General features: G+C 37.6%; 1 long non-coding RNA gene across 1 annotated transcript; it reads left to right on the top strand.

Moving 5' to 3' along the window:
• Window positions 1-5,085: 5,085 nt before the first annotated feature.
• LOC107197583 (uncharacterized) lies at window positions 5,086-6,335 on the top strand. The gene is made up of 2 exons (XR_001518646.3): window positions 5,086-5,379; window positions 6,223-6,335. It is a non-coding gene; the product is annotated as an uncharacterized LOC107197583 (long non-coding RNA).
• The last annotated feature ends 10,646 nt before the right edge of the window (window positions 6,336-16,981 follow it).

Raw genomic sequence — 16,981 nt, 5'->3', positions numbered from 1 at the left:
CACCTTGTTTTTGTCTCATGTATGTCTATTTGTGTCCCTGCTGTATTGTACACATAGTGTCTCCCATTCTCCTTTATTATATCTATTATCTGTACTTGCTGTAAAATTGGGAAGGAGAGTAACGTAATTTCAATTCTCTGTAGGTCCTGTACATATGCAGTATTGACAATAAAACTACTTGACTTGACTTGACTTGACTTGACTTGATATGATTACGTCAGCATTTTCCAGTTAACAGCTTGTTGTCCACTTCCAGTTTGCCTGGGCAACAAGTTCTTATCATGGTGTTGTTCAGCTCTGTGTCCTTCATGAACACAGCAAACAGTCATTAAGTGTTCTAAAGTCTGTGAGAAGATGAAACAGAGGGAAAGAGTGTATGGAAAGACTTAAGACTGTGTAGAACAGGCATGCGCTGGCTATCTGAGGAGAGGTTCCCTGCACTTCACTCAGACAGCTTGTAGTGTCCTAGTTCATATACACTGGTCCCAGAACAGGAGTAAAGTTTCTCTGCCACTCAGGGTCACGCTCCCCTCACAGCACTCCCTGTTGATGAAAAAACTCTGACCTATTTTGCAACGTTTATCATTTTGTCACACAAACACAAACACACAACAAACACAAACATACTGTCAGGCTGGTTTAGAGTGGTTAAGCGGGTGTACCCAAATGCAGATACCATAAGTACGGATAATTTGAACAAAGCATCTATAATAAATGTTATATATATTAAATATATGTTATATAGTTATTATATATAACTATATAACATATATATAATATATGTTATATAGTTATTATATATATATATATATATATATATATATATATATATATATATATATATATATATATGTTACAAGTAATTATTATTAATAGCTAGCTGTTGACTACTCTGTATATGTTAGCTAAAAAAAAAATAAAGTAATAATAATAATAATAATAAAAATAGTTATAACTACTTAGCTTAGTACATTGGTGTTTATGTAGAAAACTAGATCCATATTATGATACAGTGGTATTCTCTTCTATTAAAATATTTTATTTTGTACATGTTTTTCTATGAAGCTTTATTATTATTAGTATTATTATTATTATTATTATTATTATTATTATTATTATTATTATTATTTACACAATCTGTAAAGATCTGTAAAGACAAATCTTGGTAATTGACTGTTATTCACAAAATGTACAAAGGTTTACAGATTTTGTTTGTTTCTACTGATTTTTTGAAACTGTTATACTATATAAAGTTTATTCTTTAAATTAATAAAATATTTCAGTTACTGTTACCAATAATATCATTATCACAAAAAATACAGTTAGCTAAGGGGCCTACCGATGTACTTAGCTAAGCTTACTAAAATAGTTAACCAACTACAGTAGATTTAACTAAAAAAATGTCAACACTTAATAGCTAATAATAATTACTTTTAACTTTCTGAAAGATATTGTACTCACTCTCAAGATAACCTAAACCTAATCAAATATTATGTACAGGTGTACAGGATATTTCTCTACTGGCATCAAATATTTTCTAAAGCAATGTTATTGTTAAACAGTACTGAATCGGGCAGGTGGGTCATATCTGACCTGTGTGTGTAAACCTGATGTAGAAATACTTATTGATGTAGAAAAAGCTTATTCATAAAGTAAGAAAATAAAAAAATGGTGATTTGTGCTAAAGAAACCCTCAGCCACACATGAATTAACATAGAAAATACGTAAATGCGTTTTTGACCTATGTCTGCATTAGAGGGGCAGTGATATAAAAAAGGCTTTTATTAAAAAAGTAAGAGTGAAAAAAATAAAATACGGATTTATGATGATTATTAATTAATTATTATTCAAATTATTAGAAATTAAATTAAATGAGGAATACGCTAAATTAAATAATTAAATGAATGTATTGCTTAGATATATCATAGAAACCCTCAGTCATGAATTAACACTAAAATGAAAGTTATTTTTAACCCATGTGAGCATTAAAGGGGGGTGCATATGTTGCGCATTGAAGTGTTAACGTTACATTACTAGCACAACTCCAGTAGCTACGTCACCCCCGTTACCATGGAGATCGGCACTGCTTACGCGCGTCGTCGACCGCGAGCGCTGTTGTGGCATTAACGCTGACGCGGTTATAAACAACTAAACCCGGTCACGGAGCTGCAGCCGGTAACCGGCTATAAATACATTTAATTAAACAAATTTAGCAGAAATACCGCTATTATTAACTGTGCTGTAGAGGAGATCAGTGGAGGAGGACAGCAGGTGCTGTGGAGCCACAGATCGCAGGTCAGCGCAGGTTTTACACACCAGCACGAGACCTGTACAAAACTCTCTAGATAGATACTGAGAGTTAGATCGAGTAACAGGTTTACTAAATAAATATGACTCACATCAATGTTCAAAGTCGGGTACTTTTTCTATTTACAAATTTCTCTTTATCTTTCTTTTTCTTCTTCTGTGCGTCTTTGTGACGGAGCACCAGCTCTGCAGTAAAAACAGTTAGACATGTGGTTGGGTCCTCTGACGACTGTGTACAGACTGGTAAGCTCTGTTAACATTGTTACCTAATCAATCTCCAAACAGACTCTCTAACCACACATATACTCTAACCAGTCTCACTATCCACTAATTTCTCTTTCTTTTGTTCTTCTGTTTGTCTTTGTGACGGAGCACCGGCTCTGCGGTGAACAGTCAGACATGGTTGGACCCTCTGACGACTGTTCACACAAGACTGGTAAGCTCGGTTGTCGTTGTTACCTAATTATTCTCTCCAAATAAACAAACTCTCTAATCACACATATACTCCAACCATTCTCACCACTGATTTCTCTTTTTATCTTTCTTTTTCTTCTTCTATGTGTCTTTGTGATGGAGCACCAGCTCTGCGATGAACAGTTAGACATGGTTGGACCCTCTGACGACTGTTCACACAGACAGGTAAGCTCTGTTATAATGGTTACCTAATCAGTCTCTCCAACTAAACAGACTCTCTAACCACACACATACTCCAACCATTCTCATCACTGACTTCTCTTTTTATCTTTCTTTTTTTGTGACGGAGCACCGGCTCTGCGGTGAACAGACAGACATGGTTGGACCCTCTGACGACTGTTCACATAGACTGGTAAGCTCTGTTATCGTTGTTACCTAATTATTCTCTCCAAATAAACAGACTCTTGAATCACACATATACTCCAACCATTCTCACCACTGATTTCTCTTTTTATCTTTCTTTTTCTTCTTTGTGTCTTTGTGACGGAGCACCAGCTCTGCAGTGAACAGTTAGACATGTGGTTGGGCCGCCTGATGACTGTTCACAAAGACTGGTAAGCTCTGTTAACATAGTTACCTAATCACTCTCTCCAATTAAATAGAATCTCTAACCACACACCAGTCTCACTAACAACTGATTTCTCTTTTTTATCTTTCTTTTTCTTCTTCTGTGTGTCTTTGTGACGGAGCACCAGCTCTGCAGTGAACAGTCAGACGTGTGGTTGGGCCCCCTGATATCTATTTAGTGACTGGTAAGCTCTGTTATAATTGTTACCTAATCAGTCTCTCCAACTAAACAGACTCTCTAACCACACATATACTCTTACCAGTCTTACTAACAACTGATTTCTCTTTCTGTCTTTCTTTTTCTTCTTCTGTGTGTTTTTGTGATGGAGCAATAGCTCTGCAGTGAACAGTCAGACATGTGGTTGGGCCCCCTGATATCTATTTAGTGACTGGTAAGCTCTGTTAACATTGTTAACTAATTAATCTCCAACTAAACAGACTCTCTAACAACAAATATACTCTAACCAGTCTCACTATCCACTGATTTCTCTTTCTATCTTTCTTTTATTGCTCTGTGTATCTTTGTGACGGAGCATCAGCTCTGCAGTTAACAGTCAGATCTGTGGTTGGGACCAATGATTACTGTTCACACAGACTGGTAAGCTCTGTTATCGTTGTTACCTAATTATTCTCTCCAAATAAACAGACTCTTGAATCACACATATACTCCAACCATTCTCACCACTGATTTCTTTTTCTTCTTCAATGTGTCTCTTTGTGAAGAAGCACCAGCTCTGCAGTAAACAGTCAGATCTGTGGTTGGGCCCCCTGACAACTGTTTACAGACTGGTGAGCTCTGTTAAAATTGTTACCTAATCAATCTCTCCAACTAAACATACTCTCCAACCACACATATACTCTAACCAGTCTCACTATCCACTGATTTCTCTTTCTATCTTTTTTATTCTTCTGTGTGTCTTTGTGACGGAGCATCAGCTCTGCAGTTAACAGTCAGATCTGTGGTTGGGTCCTCTGTCGACTGTGTACAGACTGGTAAGCTCTGTTAACATTGTTACCTAATCAGTCTCTCCAACTAAACATACTCTCCAACAACACATATACTCTAACCAGTCTCACTAACCACTGATTTCTCTTTCTATCTTTCTTTTATTGTTCTGTGTATCTTTGTGACGGAGCATCAGCTCTGCAGTTAACAGTCAGATCTGTGGTTGGGACCAATGATTACTGTTCACACAGACTGGTAAGCTCTGTTATAATTCTTACCTAATCAATCACTCCAATTAAATAGACTCTCTAACCACACATATACTTTATACAGTCTCACTAACAACTGATTTCTCTTTTTATGTTTCTTTTTCATCTTCTTTGTGTCTTTGTGACGGAGCACCAGCTCTGCAGTTAACAGTCAGATCTGTGGTTGGGACCAATGATTACTGTTCACACAGACTGGTAAGCTCTGTTATAATTCTTACCTAATCAATTCCTCCAATTAAATAGAGTCTCTAACCACACATATACTCTTACCAGTCTCACTAACAACTGATTTCTCTTTTTATCTTTCTTTTTCTTCTTCTGTGTGTCTTTGTGACGGAGCACCAGCTCTGCAGTGAACAGTCAGATGTGTGGTTAGGCCGCCTGATTTCTGTTCACACAGACTGGTAAGTTCTGTTATAATTTTTACCTAATCAATCACTCCAATTAAATAGACTCTCTAACCACACATATACTCTTACCAGTCTCACTAACAACTGATCTCTCTTTTTATCATTCTTTTTTTTCTTTTGTGTGTATTTGTGACGGAGCACCGGCTCTGCAGTGAACAGTTAGATATGTGGTTGGGCCCAATAAAGACTCTTTCCAGACTGGTAAGCTCTGTTACTGTTGTTACCTAAACAGTCTCTCCAACTAAACATACTCTCTAATCACACATATACTCTAACCAGGCTAACCACTGATTTCTCTTTCTATCTTTCTTTTATTTCTTCTGTTTGTCTTTGTGACGGAGCACCAGCTCTGCAGTGAACAGTCATCAACATGTGGTGCGGCCCAAAGATCTGGTCACACAGACTGGTAAGCTCTGTTAACATTGTTACCTAATCAGTCTCTGCAATTAAACAGACTCTCTTACTGCTTGTGTTCTTTAACTAGTCTTGCTAACCACAGATTAGTGAAAGTCAGATCCTAATCAGTCTTTCTAACCAAACAGACTCTCTAACTGCTCATATTATCTAACCTGTCTCACTGAGCACGGATTTCTTTCTTTTTATGCTTCGGTATGTCTTTGTGACAAAGCACCAGATCAGCATCATTTTTTTTATTTGTACTTAAATTGTAAAACAGAATAGATATTTAAAAAAAAAATAATTAAGATAATTGCTGTCATTGTTTTCGGTATGTTATTTTTCTAATATCTATTTTTTAAAAATACTACATTGTTATTATTATTACTAGTTAATATCCCATTATTCTGAAATGTGAAGTCTTTAATTTGAAATACTTTATCTTTTTGAGATATCTCATTATTTTTGACATTTTTAATTTTTATTTTGAAAAAATGTGTGATTATTTTGCGGTACTAAGCCCATTAAGACCACTTGTTGTTCAGTGTTAAGTAATTTTCTTTATCATTATCTTCAGATCCTAAGTCTTAAATTAAATAGAATGCCATCTGTCCTAATTTAAGTTTCTCATCATTATTAAGTGATATACTGTATTATTAATATTTTAGTGATAAGTGATTGGTAGATACACAGTAATTATTATTAAAATATTATAAATATTATTAAAATACAAGGGCAGTTTGGACTTTCTTAGATGGTAATGTATTGTGCTAACTTTTAAAAAATGATTCCCCTTTAATTAGTTCACTTCATGTGAGTGCTTATAAACTGAATTCTATACGATTCTGTTTAGATCAGCCCAATGACTTGGTGAATGAAGAGGAGAAGCAGCAAGAAGTGGATTTTTTTGCCAACCAGTTGCTTTACATATAAAAAAAGAGGAGTAATAAATCGAGAAAGCCCTTGTGTTTGAGTCTGATTGTTTAGCTGGTCATCACACCTGACCAACCTGATCCACCTGACACTTGCTGGTAATCTTGGTCAGCTAGCTTGGTCACGATGGTCAACCATTCAAACAGTCCAGGCATGCTGGTTGTGACCAACAAAACCACACAGCATGGCTAAGGCATGAACCAACTCAAATGCAACATACAATATGCATGTCAGGAGCTCATTAACCAGCTGGATTACCACTATGGTAACCTATGTTTTCATTTGTATGACCAGCTTTTCAACCAACTTGACCATCCTAAACCAACTACCAGCAAAAACAAGTCTTGAGCTGTTTTTATTAACTGGAGGAAATGAATAATAGCGAAAAAGATGACTAGAAATATTTAAAAATGATTTAAATATGTGAGGCTCATATACATGAACATTTCAGCTATGCAAGTCATCGGCCAGTTATGCAAGTTCTGCTCACTTCTTTTTAACCATTACATGAGATAAAATCACCTGGATAAATTCAAATAACAGTAGGGTAATGTGCATTGTCATGCATTATAACTTACTATGAATCCTATAATATGACACGTGTTGTAACCACCAGAGGGCGCAAAAGTACAATGTAGAGCTGATTTTTTGTCTTGCAGTACATTTTACTGCCATTAGAGAGCGCTAAAATACAACTTGCCTTGTGACCTAACTAGATGAATCTTTAAAGGACCACTAGAGGGCTTTTAGGGGTGCATCTTACCCAAGCAGCAGTCAAGCTCTGTTTGACACCAGGATGATTTTCATGAAAACAAAGTGGAACTTTATGGCTATCAGTTCACCACAAGTATCAGTTTTGTCTTGTTTAACATCAAATGACGACTTCAGACTTATTGAGGCCTTATTGCAAGTATGCTTTGGGTTGGTCTGCTAGGCAGCTGCTCTAGCTTGAAGTCTATGTTGGAGTGAAAATGCATCTTTATTGTGGTCCAAGATTATTATGTTGTTTTTTTTTGTTTGTTTGTTTGCTTGTTTCTGCACCCATAGTATCCTCTAACATGACTAACACTCCAAAGACTAGGATGAGTGGAACAGGCATGCCTCCACAGGGCATGGCAAGTGACCAAGTGACAGTGGTATGATCTCCTCAAAAAGATCCTGAGCAGGAATCAACAAGCTCGCTGACTTTCCACCAGATCTCCCAGAGAGGGTCATCCCCCGGTGCAGGCTGAAAAATGGGAGTCCCTGCTGTGATTGACATTTCGAAAGGAGCCCGTCCAGATGGAGAGGTGTGAGAAAGTCTCTCTCAGCAATAGAGCCTAAGGGGGCATGGGGGATGCTGTTCCCTCAACTGCTGAGTCACATGAGTCCCCTTTGTTTGGCCTAGAGCAGCTGATATGTACAAACACACACACACGGCTAGAGCGTGGGACCAGCGTGGCACTCACCCACCTAAACAAACAATGAGCAAAATGAGCGGCCATGTATGAAATTAAAGATAGTAGCCGCCACTAAGTGCAAACTGTTCAGGGGTGGTAAAGAAATACCATTTCATGCATTTCATGCTTTGTATGAGGTGATGAACGGTACAGGATATAGTGAAATATTTCTTATTCTCATCCTTTACTTCACTCCCATTGTACGGCTTGTATTGTAATTAGTTGGTAGCATTATTCATGGGTGACTCCCAGACCCTCAGTCTGATGAGATAGACACCTAATTAGGCCTTTTCTGGGCTTATGTCTGCCCTTTTTCTCGTCAGAGCTGGAATGAAACGTATTTACTCAATTTAGGGAAGGGGATTAAGGGTGGGGGACCCTCTCCGTGTCCCGCACTCTCGCACTCTCCCCTCTTTTTTTGTACTTGATGTGAACAACTGATGACCCGGGAATGCATGATCCCCCCGGGGATTAGGGCTTGCAGGAGTCTATGGGTATGGGGACACTGCCATCTGCCACCGGGCACATTCATATCCTCGGCAGAAGGCCACATCGTTTGTTGATTTAAATGGAGAACTTAACTTTCCCAGGACAGTATGACCCCCGGCACCGCCACCTCCAAAGGAATACTGTCTGCGAAGGAGCAGGCCATGCAGAAGAATGAGGCGTATTTTAAGGCATCCCTGCTCCTAACCCGATGATGGATCTCCCCCTCACAATATGGCAGTGCATCCATGGGCGGAGGGGCTGCGGTGGGATACTGGGGAGGCGGGGTGGGGGTATGGATTGGTAGAATGCTAATGCTGCTGGAGATGGAAAGAGTGTCGTAACCATAGTGGATGCTGGAGCGTCATGGCACTGCCATATTTGTACCCCGTTCCAAGCAGCCCGTCCAAAGTCTGGATAGTGACAAAACAATAACATGCCAGATGCAGGCAGGGCACTGAAAAGAGCTAATTAAGCCCTTTCACTGAGTGATGAAAGTCTACATCTAATTACAAATCACACATGACTAAAGGAAGATTAGATCACAGGCTGTCTCATGAGCATACTGTCTGTGAGAGTGAAACCGCACAAGCACTGTGGGGGCCTCAATATTGCTGACGCGTTGTGAAACAGCTGTTGAAAGTCAATTGTGGATTTGGATTTTTGGAACTGTGTGATCATGTTTTACCCTATTATAATTCTTTATTATTTATCGTAGACATATTTTTATTATATTTATTTTAAAAATCTATTTAAATATATATTAGAAAAAACATTGTAAATATTTGCTCATCTAATATTTTTATATTTTTACATTGAGGGCCTTTATAGAGAAAGTGCTACAGTAACAACCTCTTCCTCCCTTCTGGGACTTTTTTCTAGATAAATGGAAATTTGCTGCAAGGATTTGATGACGTATTACTCACAAGCACATTAGTGAGATCAGGTTTTTTATGTTGTAAGATAAGGTCTAGGTCACAAACACCATTCTATCTCATCCCAAAGGTTAGCATTGGCATGATGGCATTATAATATCAGAAAATTAACAGTAAGAGTATCTGTATTTAACAAAGGAAATGGTCCTGTAATCTTGTATTTTTTTATTAAAAAATAGCTCACAGTTGGTGAGCTGTGAATTCAAACCACTGTATTAAAATTAGCATAACATAGCAACATATTATCTTCTAACTTTTTGCTTTTTATAACCTACTCAACATTTTAATATTTATTATTATTTTAGGTCCAAGGCAGTTAGCTAGCTAGCCAATTTTAACAGTTAGTAAGGTAGTATCTAAAGTTACGGTATGATATGAACAAGCTGTGAAAATGTGAACATTGATAGTAATCAGTTTTCCGGGCTTTTATCTGCATAAATAATGTTACAAGTTTTGTAGGTATCCAGCTTGCTAGCTAGCCACAGAGCACTTATATCTAGTTAGCTGAGCTAAGTAAGCTGGGCTAGCTAGCTAGCTGGTGACCTAAATACAACTGTTAGATTAGCTAGCTGTAACAGGTTCGCTGTAAAAAAAACAATACTTTTCAAGTTTTTATTGCTCTAATTAATGTTACAGGGTTAAGTTTTGTGGGACTTTAGTAGCCACCAAGCAGTTAATGAGTGATTTAATAAATTTTATTTACCTATGTCACCTTCATCTACCGAAACAAAGCTGTGGGGCACAGAAGCAGTGCTGTACTGCTGCGTACAAGCAATGCCGCCTCACTGCTGCATTCCTAAATAAACTTCTTCAAAAAGAAATAAATATTAAGGTCAAACTTTCCATAGTTTCCCCAAAGATCCCGAACTTTACCGTAAATGGTTTCACAAAATCAATAGAGATCGCTATTTTATTTCATGCCACGTAAAAACCTACAATGTGTGTAGATATTTTTGGACATATACTGTTTTTGATGTTTATCTAAGACAAATAGTTGCGTTATTAGTTACTCTTACTGGACCACAGCACTTTGATGCTAGGCTCGCATTATTATTTACACTAATAATTTATGGATAAAGATGCCAATAAGTGTTCTTTGGGGCAAAGCCATAGACAAACCTCATTTCTATTTCCTAAATCAATGGGTTGTTTTTTTAAAAGGTTTTCCCTTCCTCAATGTGCTCAGTAGGAACCCTGTTGGAAAAGCACATCAAGTGTCCAACAGCCCTCACGGCTGTGTTTGTTTTTGCCTGGTGTCAGTGTTTAGCTAACATGCCAAAAGAGAGTTGTTCTCTCTGTCTGTTAAATAGCCAATGGGTGTGATCACCATTTGGGTAAGAGAGAGTGAAGTGATTCTCTCCTCACCAGTCTGGGACACTTAAAATGCACACAATAAGTTTGTTTTTTCACCTCTAGAGTTTGCATTGCTCTGGGAACAGAGTGCAGAAGTGTCATGTCAGACCTTCATTCTCCCCATTTGCCTTAAAAACCAATGTCTGTCTTTTTTAGAGTCACCATGCAAGCTTTTCCCAAAATGACTGCAAGCAACTGTGAGACTCACCATCAGCAAACTGCCATTATTACAAATAAGATTATTCAGTACATTATTGGTACTGAGGAGTTTTAGTATCTAAAGCTGGAGATGCACAAAACCTAAACAATCCTGCCAGTAGAGTGATATGTCTAGCTGCAGTTTATGTTTCTACTATGTGATGATCCATCCTAGATGCCTCAGAGCCCAGAGAAGTTCACACCACTTCTAGATACGGTTAATACAAGGCTTCTTTTATGCACACTAAAGTTGTGTTTAAAGTGGTGTTTGTAAATGTAATTCTGTATTGCAGTACTTGACAAAGGTTTGTCAAAGTAATCTTTTGCCTATATGGTTTTATCAGCTAATGCTGAATGCTGTTTTCTGATACAGTGCCGTCTGACGTATTGGAAATTATGGGTGTTCAGCTCATGCTTGATCTCTTGCCCTTATGTGCTAATGCACAAAATGCACAAGTTGTTTTCTCACCTCTAGAGTTTGCACTGCTCTGGGAGCAGGGGTGTGCAAGTGTCATGTCAGGCCTTCATTTTCCCTTTATTTGTCTCACAAATCACGTTTTTCCCAACATTAATGCCTGCAACTGGGAGACTCCGGCATTAGAAAATCCTTAAATGTATTGTATCAACACACTGCCATCATCACAAAATATAATCCTTGGAAAATGATTAGGCCTGGCAGAAGTTTTCGTATCTAAAGTTTGGGAAGCACAAAGACTAAATGATCCTGCTGAGGGGGAAGGGAATGAAAACACACTGAGAGAATTTATGAGCCTCTGTGAGCGCTTGTGCACTTTTATTTACACCCCCCAGTGTAGATGTTTTTGTTTTCCTCCTGCTCTCCACATGCTGCAGAATGTGAACTGGCCAAATAGCAAATTCGGCTTTTTAACAGAGCTTAAGCTCACCAAAAATGTTCTATGAAACTTAATTTCATTTATTAAACCAATTAGACCTGCTTCCTAGAAGCTGCTGTTATTTCAAGAGAATGCAATGAAAAGACCACAGAGTATTTGTGAACCAGTCCATCAATAGACAAAACTGCAGCTTGAAGTGTTGTGCTTTGACTTGATGTTATAGCTAACTCCTAAAATGTACAGTATAAATGCTTAAGATTTATTTTATTGTTGTTCATTAGTTTATATTACACACACTAAGTAAATTATCTGGTGTTGCTGCAGTCGGTCAGGTCTGGGTTCAGCAGCAGTATGTGCTGAAAGAAATAGGTCAGCTGACTACCTGAATATACTGAATATAGACCAGGTTATTCCATCAATGGATTTTTTCTTCCCTGATGACACAGGAATATTCCAAGATGACAATGCCAGAATTAATGGGGCTGAAATTGTGAAAGAGTGATTCAGGGAGCATGAGATCATCATTTTTACACATGGATTGTTGATCACAGAGTCCAGATCTTAACCTCATTGAGAATCTTTGCGTAGGGCTGGAGAAGACTTTGCACAGAGGTCAAATTACACACAGTGAATGTGTGCTGCAATCAAACATAAGGGTGGTCCAACGCAATATTAGAGTGTGTGTTTTTGGGGTGGTGACTCTTTCTTTTGGCCAGGCAGTGTACTTTCAGGCTTATAATAAATTACGCCATTGTTGCACACTTGTAACAACAAATGTCCCATTAAAGCCATTGACAAATAAAAACGCTTGGTTTATTTTGTTTTTACAAAGAACTTGTCAATGAATGGTTAATTTAAGAATTACAGTTGTGAAAATGTTAGTGAATGTGAGAAACTATTTAAAGCCCATAGAACCACCACAAATTGTATCCTAATTAAATGTTTCCTTAGTAAGAGTCAATTAGTCAGTTTTATTTTTAGTGCATTTGGCTTACATATTCTCTTGTTCTGTCCAGTAGGGGAAAATCATGCTGTGAAGTTTGTCTGTGATCACATAAAATGCATAAAACACATTTAGAACACATATCGCCACCTTCATCTATTTATTATTTTTTGTGCGTTTCCTGAAAAACTAAAAAAAAAAAATTGTTTATTATTTTTGAACGGTGTTAATATTTTAAATACAGAAAAAGGTACAATCCTGAAGTTGGGACAGAGTATGGACAATGCAAAGAAAAACAAAAACATATTACAATTAAAACAAACTTATTTAGATTGTTTTTTTAAATAGCAGACAATATAACACGAAGATATCAAAATCCTTTTAAAAAATGAGACAGTAAAGTATTTACCATTTTGTAACCATAACATTGCTTCTCATAACACCTAAAAACATTGGTTTTGGCACCAATGATATAAAGCAATGAAGTGTTTTAATAAAAACGTATTTTTGCTTCAATATTATCTGCACAATTTTCTATTAGGGACATGTCAGGACTGTGGTATTGCATTGTCCTAATAATAATAAAAAAAACATGGATATCCCTGAAATTTTTTTTAAAAAATCATCATCCGGAAAGCAGCATATATTCCACTAGAATCTTAATGTACATTTCTGCATTAATGCTGCATTAGATGGTCATAATCTAGTCATAAAAGCTTTAGTAGCCTTCTATTTTGTCACAGAGGAGAACCACGTCTAAGAAATATGTCCATTGTAAAGTTTTTGTGTAAGCACAGAGTAAATTTACAGATAAATATAAGTTTTTAAACTGATTAGAGGACTAGTGCTCATGTATCTCTCCCACAGGGATTTTCAATGCAGATTCTGCACAATTTCAACCCACCAGTTCATCACACTTAAAGCGCAAGTTTGCTTCAGTTCCAGTTGGAATGCTGCACAAATGGATTTGCTCTCTGCAGCAGTAATTAATGGCCGAACAGCGAACATGTGTTAAGAGCATTTGTGTGTGTGTGTTGCCTCTTTAGAGATTTAGGTGTTAATCTGAAAACAATGTACGAGTCTTCACCTCTATAATGTAAAACTAATGTGAAAGGGAAATGTTTTTGGCAGCTCGTGTCTCCTACTTTTGGCTGTGGACTGATTAAAATGCCTATTAGGAAGATAATGGACATGATGTTTTCCAGGATGTGCCTTTAAGATGAGAAAAAAGGCTTAGAGAATTATGAAAACAAAACATCTGTATTTCTAAGCAACCAAATATGAATGTAAAAACATTTTAGCTTTCAGTGTTCTTGGCCTGGATAAATGGCTCTTTGCATCAATAGACAACTATATATAACCATTGAACTGCTTAAACCTCCTTAAATAAACAGGCCAACACATCAGTTCTTCACTCAAATAAACATCAATTTCATAGACCCAAATATTAAACCCTGTGGGACTTCTGTATATTCTTTGGGATTAATCACATAATATTATTACACGTTTGTAAAAAAGTAAAAAAAAATCTATTTATATTTGTACACAGTTCTATACAGAACCCTCTTGGCTTAGGCTGTAGTCAAAACCTGATGCAAAAGACCATTCCAGCAACCACACCCCAAGCGTCTCCTGAACTGGAGTATCAGATAGGTGCTAATTCTGATCAAACTCCCGCAGAGCACTCTTTGATCTGCAATAACGTGGCATGAAACACACACACACCTCTACCTGCAACTCACGCTGAATCTGCAAAGAGCCACTTCCTATTTGTCATCCTGGTTTTGACACTCAGCCTTATTAAAAAGACACAGGAGGCACCAGAGTGAAGGGCTACACACACAAACACACACACATAAAGGCAAAAAGAGAGGCACTGGCATTGAGGTGTGAAGCCATAGCAGTGGCCTGTCTGATCTGACGGCCTGTTTCAGCAGCATGCTGCCTCTTATTTGTATATTAGCTTGTTTGTTTCCTAAATAAATAAGCAAGCACGTTTATTTTACCCATACACCCACATCATCAGGAAACCCAGATTAAATGTCTTGCATTAGGTATAAGGAGCAGCAAAACAAGGTTCTAAAATGTAATGCATGTTAAGGGAATAACTTTATTTAATGTATTCATTCAAATAGACTATTTCTATTGGTGTATCCATCATGAAGTGTTCACACAGTGTAAAGGACAGCTGTTGTTTTCAGATATAACAAAAACGGAATAAAACAGGCCTATAGTTTTTTTAGAGCTGCAACTGACTGCATTGAATTGTCAATGGCATTTTAACAATGGGAAGTTTGAGACCGAAATAGATGCTCTTTATTTGAAAAAAGGTGCTGAGACATAAAATATGACATCTTTTATGTTTCTTTTGTGCGTTTCGTGTGACCTGCCTGGTAAAGGACTCAACCTTTGCCCTCAGAGCTGCAAGATGCAGAACACATATTTGAGTTTTAGATGTGAAGGGCCTAGAACTTCATGAATATGCCTTGTGACTCATTGTTAAACTGTGAGTCCTTTTATATGAAACTACGGTACAGGAAAACATTAATGGGTCATTGTTATTAATTAAAACTAGAAAATAAATATTTATCAGATTTATAAGACAACAAAGAAATAATACTTTCCCAGCTTCATTTAGTTTCTTGTTCACCTTCATTCAATTGTCCACCCTGCCACCACAGAAAGGACAATATTACCTAAAAATGGCATTTGATGAAAAGATGTTTGACATTCTACAAACATGTTGAATTGTTCATGGTGGTCACGTTCTGTTTAAAAACACAGGTTGATTTTTTTTTTTATTATATTAATGACCTTGATACTCTATATTGCCAAAAATATTCGATCACCCAGCCAAATCATTAAACTCAGGCTCCAATCACTTCAACAGCCACAGCTGTATAAAACCAAGCATCTAGTCATGTAGACTGCTCCTACAAACATAGTTAATGAATGGGTCACTCTCAGGAGCTCAGAGAATTCCATCGTGGTACCATCATAGGATGCTAACTGTGCAACAAGCCCAGTCATAAAATTCCCTCACTACTAAATATTCCACAGCCAACTGTCAGTGATATTATAACAATGTGGAAGTAACTGGGAACGTCAGTATCTCACTCTGTCAGTGTAAAATAACAGAGCGCGGTCAGCAGTTGCCAACTTTCTGCAGCAGATTCATTCACTAAATGCTCCCTCTCCATGTTTAGTTTTTACCTTAGGCAGCACTAACTGACCAGTTCCTGATGATACTGCTGGAGCACATCAGATAAATATGCTGGTCCTGCACCATTAAGACATTTATAGACCAGTAATAGTACCTTGTAGTGGTCTATTCTGTAACATACTGGTATCCAGTGTAGAGATTTAAGGATGGGGTGATGTGCTTCCTTCTTTTACTCCTAGTAGAAAGGCTGCTGCATTTTGAATCAGCTGAAGCTGTTTGATTGTCTTTTCTGGGAGTCCAGTTACAGTGATCAATCCTGCTAGAACAGGGTGTCCAAACTTTTTTTGTTGGGGGCCAGAAGGAGAAATATATTTGAAGTCCGGGGCCAAAGACTCTGTAATAAAACAAATAATGAAATATACCACTTTAAATAATACATTTTTCTGATTACTTTCATTTACACACCATTTTACTTGACTTACTATCTTTATTTTTGACATTGTTGTGTAAACTAAGATTTTTCAAATTAATGTTTCATTTCATGATGTCTCTTAATATTAAAGTCCTTAATTACAGCAACATTTAGACTCATTTGCCCTTTTTCTGCGCTACAGCTGAACATTCTCGCCACTTTTTTAATACTCTTTGGCCAGTTTTTCTGCAGTACAACTGTGCACTCTCCCCGCTTTTAGACTCTTTGGCCCATTTTTCAGCGTTACAACTGAACACTCTCTCCGCTTTTAGACTCTTTGGTCCGTTTTTCTGCGCTAGAAATGCGCACTCTCTCCGCTTTTAGACTCTTTGGCCCGTTTTACTGCGCTAGAAATGCGCACCCTCTCCGCTTTTAGACTCTTTGGCCCGTTTGTCTGCGCTACACTGAACACTCTCGCCACTTTTAGACTCTTTGGCCTGTTTTTCAGCGCTACAACTGCGCACCCTCTCAGCTTTTAGACTCTTTGCCCGTTTTTCTGCGCTAGAAATGTGCACCCTCTCCGCTTTTAGACTCTTTGGCCTGTTTTTTGCGCTACAACTTTTCTGACACCTAGCGTCCAAACTTTGAATCTCAGATTATAAAAACCTGCTTAACAGCAGGCCAACTTTCGTTCTATTTCTAAAATACCTCGTGGGCCGCTCCAAAAAAGGAAATGGGCCGCAAATGGCCATCTTGTTGATGTTCCTGAGGTGATAAAACGCTGATTTGGTGATAGCTTTGACTTGACTGCTAAAAGTGAGATCAGAGTCCATTTGTACACCAAGGTTACGGATGTAGCTTCAGATTAGTTTAAAAACAGTAGAGTAGAGCTTCAT

Source organism: Astyanax mexicanus, chromosome 7 (genome assembly GCF_023375975.1).
Source record: "Astyanax mexicanus isolate ESR-SI-001 chromosome 7, AstMex3_surface, whole genome shotgun sequence".
NCBI lineage: Eukaryota > Metazoa > Chordata > Actinopteri > Characiformes > Acestrorhamphidae > Astyanax > Astyanax mexicanus.
Note: the sequence above shows the minus strand (reverse complement) of the source record. Positions and strands in the feature narration are given on the sequence as shown.